The sequence below is a fragment of the Rhinopithecus bieti genome, unplaced genomic scaffold (assembly GCF_001698545.2).
Source record: "Rhinopithecus bieti isolate Rb0 unplaced genomic scaffold, ASM169854v2 scaffold_6151, whole genome shotgun sequence".
NCBI classification, from domain to species: Eukaryota; Metazoa; Chordata; class Mammalia; order Primates; family Cercopithecidae; genus Rhinopithecus; species Rhinopithecus bieti.
In genome coordinates, this window is record NW_016805238.1 from 1,691,445 (window position 1) to 1,698,094 (window position 6,650).

Here is a 6,650-nt window from a genome sequence, read left to right on the forward strand (position 1 = left end):
TCAGGAAAAGCTATGCCTCCCCTCTTAGAACCTCTGGATTATCAAAGCTGGCTCTGCAGCACGTGGTTTTCTGGGAGTTAGGGAAGTGTCAGACTGGCTTAACTCAAACCTGCTTGTGCACTGCCTTTCAAATTTGAGCACACTAACCTCTTCCAGGCTACCTTTAGAGTTCATTTTCATGCTCTGATCCCCAGATCTGCTGCTTCTCTCTCTATCTCTGTACTCTTCAGTTAAAATGGCACAATGGGGTGATATTTGATTTGCAGAAGATAGAAGCACAATCATTGCCTTTGATTCAGTCCTATGAAAATTTTCCCTGAGAACAAGTTTACTTGGGGGAGGAAGGAGAAAGAAAAAGGAAATCTCTGTGTGTGTGCTGTGTGTGTGTTGTGTGTGTGTGTGTGCACGTGCATGTGTGGTGTGGAAGGTGAGGATACCCTTAGAACTTTGCTGATAAAAAAGGCAGAGATTTGAGAGTGCATTACAGTTTTATTTTTTGACCAAACCATAGTGCTGGGGGATTTGACTGCTGGGAGAAAAGAGGACACATTTGTCAGACTTTTCACTTCAATATATGTTTGTGGAGTGGGTAAATAAAATACTTGAGTGGATATGAATTGCTCTGTTGTCCCGTGGCTTTAGGGCTAAGGGTTTACCTTATAGTTTTGCAAGTCCTCCTTTGGCTTATAACAGCTTTATATTGAGTGAACATATTTGAGATTCCTTACCCTATAGCAAAGCAGCTGAAAATCAATGTGTCTACTGAAAAGTGAACTCACAGGTGTCAGAAGAAAAATGCTTTAAATATCAATAAATGTATTTCAGAAAAATGTGGTGTTTTTGCCTACTGTGTGCCTTGAGTGTAAATTCTAGGACACAGCATGTGCTTGATGAATGACTTTTGGATGAATGCATGTGCTATTTACATAACACATATTTCATAACAGCTAACTAGCTAACTGTTCTGCTCTTGATGTAGGTAATGGGTCAGTAATAGCTCCATGTGATGTTGAAAAGGAAATAAATTAGAAAGGAGGCCATTTCAACTTAGGTGCTCAATACATTATGGTTGGATAAATTAAAAATTCACTACTGAAAAGATGGTCAGTCAAGTCATTTTATGCTGCCTGTATTTTGTTTCAAGGTTATTAGACTCTAGGCATAAGCAGAACATAGATAAACATAAATTAGAAAAAAATCCTGAAATAGATTACTATAGAAATTTTTTTTCTTTAAAAGGAATGGCAACTGTTGTTTTTTTTTTTTTTAATTATTATTATACTTTAAGCTCTAGGGTACATGTGCACAACATGTAGGTTTGTTACATATGTATACATGTGCCATGTTGGTGTGCTGCACCTATTAACTCGTCATTTACATTAGGTATATCTCCTAATGCTATCCCTCCTCGCTCCCCCCACCCCACAACAGGCCCCGGTGTGTGATGTTCCCCTTCCTGTGTCCAAGTGATCTCATTGTTCAATTCCCACCCATGAGTGAGAACATGTGGTGTGACTCCACCTCTGGGCAATTGTTTATATGCCATTATATTAAACAATTATATGTATAATTGTTTAACATTATAGAAACATTTATTATATAAGATTATATAAACAATTGCCATTCCTTTTAAAGAAAACAATGCCCATAGCAATCTGTTTCAGGATTTTTTGAAAAAAGTTGTTTAAGTCATAATTAAAACATTTTCCTTGATTTGGAAAGAGAGAGGAAGTGATCCCATAACTGCCCAGAGAGAAAGGGCTCTTCACAGAGAAGGAGGTGACATTCTTTCTGTCTGTAAATTACTGGCTTAATTCTTAGTAACAGACTAATCATTACTTCAGGCTTTCCAGCTGAGTTAAACCAACACGACCATGCGAGGACCATTCAGAGGCGGGTAGATCACCAGGTCAGGAGTTTGAGACCAGCCTGACCAATATGGTGAAACTCCATCTCTACTAAAAAATACAAAAGTTAGCTGGATGTGGTGGCGAGCACCTGTAGCCCTAGCTACTCTGGAGGCTGAGGCAGGAGAATCCCTGGAACCCAGGAGGTAGAGGTGGCAGTGAGTCATGATCTCTCCACTGCACTGCAGTCTGGGTGACAGACCAAGACATCATCTCAAAAAAATAAAAATAACAAAAACAGAAAATGTCTTGTTGGTCATATATGTATGTATATATTTTTAAACCACTTTATTAAGGCACAATTGGCATGTAAAAGTTTTTGTTTAGCTCTTTTACCAAGGACCCGCCAACATGGGCCGCGTTCGCACCAAAACCGTGAAGAAGGCGGCCCGGGTCATCATAGAGAAGTACTACACGCGCCTGGGCAACGACTCCCACACGAACAAGCGCGTGTGCGAGGAGATCGCCATTATCCCCAGCAAGAAGCTCCGCAACAAGATAGCAGGCTATGTCACCCATCTGATGAAGCGGATTCAGAGAGGCCCTGTAAGAGGTATCTCCATCAAGCTGCAGGAGGAGGAGAGAGAAAGGAGAGACAATTACGTTCCTGAGGTCTCAGCCCTGGATCAGGAGATAATTGAAGTAGATCCTGACACTAAGGAAATGCTGAAGCTTTTGGACTTCGGCAGTCTGTCCAACCTGCAGGTCACGCAGCCTACAGTTGGGATGAATTTCAAAACGCCTCGGGGACCTGTTTGAATTTTTTCTGCAGTGCTATATTATTTTCAATAAATCTGGGACGACGACAACAACAACAACAACAACAACAAAAGTTTTGTTTATTTAATGCATGCAACTCAATGAGTTTAGGAATAAGTACACACTCATGAAACCATCCTCACCAACAAAGCCATAGACATATCACTTACCTCCCAAATTTTCTTCTGCTTTCTTTGTCATTGTCATCATCATCAGTGTGTGTGTGTGTGTGTGTGTGTATGTGTGTGTGTGTTTGGCAAGAACATATAAGATCCGCTCTCAGAAAATTTTGAGAACACAATATACTATGTTAGCTCTTGGTACTATTCTGTATGGTAGATCTCCAGAGCTTACTTATCTTACGTAACTGAAATTTTGTACCCTTTGTAAGTCAAATATGTTGTTAACATATTGATTAGATCTTATACATTACTTATGTTTAAGGTCAAAATAAGTAGAAGTTAGAAATATCTCCCAGCATCATAAAATGACTGAATGTTTAATTATTGAGAGAAAAAATAGCCTAAGTCTGCTGTGCAAGCAGCCGGATATATCTACTTAGCAGCACTTCATCTGACCTTGACCAACAGTGTCCCTTATGATGAACTCCTTTTAGAAAAGAATTTCTGGAGGATATTTCCTATGTTTTGAAAAACACTGGTTGATTTTCTTTGATCAGACCACAATAATAATGTATTTAATGGTATTTTTCTCTTTACTTTGACACAAAGGAAGCATAGGGTCAAATTTCCTACTCTGCTACAGACTAGGTAAGGATAATAATATTTATCTTATAGTGTAATGAAGAACAAATCCATTAGCAATGCAAAGTATTTATTGTAAAATACAAACTTTACCATTAAATCTGAGCCCCTTGATACCACAGGAAGTGATGTAAAGACTTGCAGGTTTTTAAGGCCTCTGGCCACATCTAGCATCCAGGAAGCGTTCATCTCAATGGCTTTGGCCATGGGACCTTCTAGGCCTTGCATGACCTTGTGTTATCTTCTCAAACACCTATTTACCTCCACCTTTGTAAATCCTTCCTTCCTCTTGCCAACTCAAATAGAATTGATTTCTTGATTCATGGTGTCACCCTGGTATTCTGTATATAGCAATATTTCTCAGCTTTGGTGCTGTTGGCACATGGGACTGGATAATTCTTGGTTGTGGGTGGCTGTCCTCTTTACTGTAAGATATTTATTAGCACCCCTACCTCTATCCACCAGATGCCAGTAACACCCTCCCAGCTATGGCAACCAGAAATGTCTCCAGATATTGTCAAATATCTCCTAGTGGACAAAATTGCCCCAGTTGAGAAACACTGGAAGGGAAGGTTTCAAGTCTTATGTATTAACTAATTTCTAGATGAGGAAACAGATTTAGGGAGATTAGATCACTTCCCAATATCATAAGGCCAGGGAACAGCAGAAGTGGGTTCAGATTAAGTCTTTTAACATGCTATCCATTGCTCTTTACTGATCTCTATGGCGTTTTTCATTCTCTGGCAACTCTAATCTCACTATCAAAATAATCATTCTCATCATCTTCATGATCCATAATTATTCTTTTTTATAACTATTTTGGTTATTTATTAAAAACCCGCAGTGTATGGCTTACTTTACCTTTTTTCATCTATCACAGATAAGTTAAAAGCTCAAAATATTAAACACATCTACGAATGCTTTGGTTATCATCTATGCCACTATTCAAATTATTCTAAGCTCTTACCAGATCACTAGGTTTTGTTTCTTTCACAGTCAAACTTCTTGACGTTCTGCATAAATGGTGCTTGATTTACTGACCTGAGGAATAATCTATTCCTAACTATTACAATGTCAGATGCAGGGGTGGAACCTTCATAGAATTATTAGAACATTCCAAATGTTCAAATTACACTCCCATGGTCCTTTATAGAATCATTCTTTGGTCTTCCAGTGGTCACTATGACAGATGATAATTGTACAACTGCTGTTCTGACTCATGATTAGAGCAACCAGAAAGAATTTTAAATTATTAACAAATTTAAATATGTATAATGTTACTAATAAAGCAAGGTCACAGCTGAATATCATCAAAATAAATCTTACATACAAGTAGATATTTTTCACCTAAGTTTTATATGATTTGTGGAACATGTAGAAGGTCCTTTGCTTTCTCTAAATGTCTACTTACTCAAGGGTTATAATGTCTTAAGTCCTAGTATTAGTGAATGAAGCCTTTTACTTATTATGTTCTTTTAAAAGTCAATAGCCCTTGGAAGGAAGAGCTAATTAAAATTAATTCACACCCAGGTATTAACAGCAGGGCATAGTAATTTCTAGACACAGCTAAAAGATTTACTAACTTATCTTGTTACTTTGAACACATCACTTAACCTCTCTCAGCTTGTGTTTTTTCATCTGGAAAACAGAAATGATGAAATTGACCTGCAGATTCCTATTGTAAGCATTAAATAATTAACACAAGTAAGAACACTTTTTAAAGAGTAATATTGCTATTTTTTTCCCAGATTTTGTGTCATTCTTCTAACTAGAAGCACAAGACCTAAGACTGATAAACGCCCAGGATGAAGGCATTTAAAATAGAATACCTGAACTTCAAAATTTTAGCCACCATAATCCCTGCATGAATTTTTTTTTAAGTGATGAGTGTTCAGGATTTGTGGAGTATTTGAGAGAAAATCGAAGGCCAAACTGACTATAATGTTACTGCCAACAGATAACTCAAATGCTCAGCTGCCTTCCCGCAACTCTATACCAATTACCCATGATCCTTCCGCACTTCTGGTTCTCCCTTTTGCAAATAAGGAGACATTATTCTTCTCCTGATTTGACTGTTTCAATCCAAAATGAAAGTTATATGACTATATCGACTCAGGGAAATGCCATTGAAGACCATCTACTAACATGAGTAAAATGAATGCTTGGCTGGGCGTGGTGGCTCAAGCCTGTAATCCCAGCACTTTGGGAGGCCGAGACGGGCGGATCACGAGGTCAGGAGATCGAGACCATCCTGGCGAACATGGTGAAACCCCGTCTCTACTAAAAAAAAAATACAAAAAACTAGCCGGGCGAGGTGGCGGGCGCCTGTAGTCCCAGCTACTCGGGAGGCTGAGGCAGGAGAATGGCGGGAACCCGGGAGGCGGAGCTTGCAGTGAGCTGAGATCCGGCCACTGCACTCCAGCCTGGGAGACAGAGCGAGACTCCATCTCAAAAAAAAAAAAAAAAAAAAAAAAAAAAAAAAAAAAAAGTCTTAATATTAACCAGCCTAAGGAAAGAGATTGGGGTCTATGCATTTGGAAACCAATATATCAATGTTCTGGTACCTGCCAATCTAAATGCTAACAGTAGAAAAAAAATGGCTTATTGTATTCAGGATGGTGGCCTGAATGAACATTATGGTTGTCAAGGGTCTGAGAAGTTTCTAACTGCTCTCTTGCTCTCTAAAATTCCACTATTAGGGAGTTCTTAGACTGACCAGGGATTCATAAAATACAAATATTATCTTGTGGAGAGGACAGACCCAATAAAAGACTGCCCACCCGGACTAAGAACAGCAACAGTTAACTATTCATCACTTTCCTCTGTCTAGATTCATAGTCATTTCCCACTATTGGCCACTTGCTCTGCCAGGCATTTTTACAAACTTTGTCTATTAAATTTCCCAGCAAATCAGTGAGAGAGTTAGGTATTCTCGTTCTCTTTGTGTTAATTATAAAGTCACTGAATCTATAGGAGCTACATGTGTGGGGGTCAGGTGTGGAGCTGAGACTCAAACTTTAATGTCCTTGCTTTAAGTACTTTATCCCTTGCACATACAACCCTGGAATGAATGAAGCTTAACATATCACATGGGAAAGTCCTAACAATATTTTAAAACCACAGTCCTCTGAACCGCTATGGTTCTTTATTTATATGTCTTACTGCTTGTACTATCTTTTTTTATATATATCCAAACTATTGATGCGCATCTGCCCTAATA

At 38.6% G+C, this 6,650-nt stretch overlaps 1 pseudogene across 1 annotated transcript; it reads left to right on the forward strand.

The window, feature by feature from the left end:
* The first annotated feature begins 2,237 nt into the window (after positions 1 to 2,237).
* LOC108529434 (40S ribosomal protein S17 pseudogene) lies at positions 2,238 to 2,711 on the forward strand (annotated as a pseudogene). The gene has a single exon (XR_001885528.1). The product of XR_001885528.1 is annotated as a 40S ribosomal protein S17 pseudogene (transcript).
* Positions 2,712 to 6,650: the final 3,939 nt, after the last annotated feature.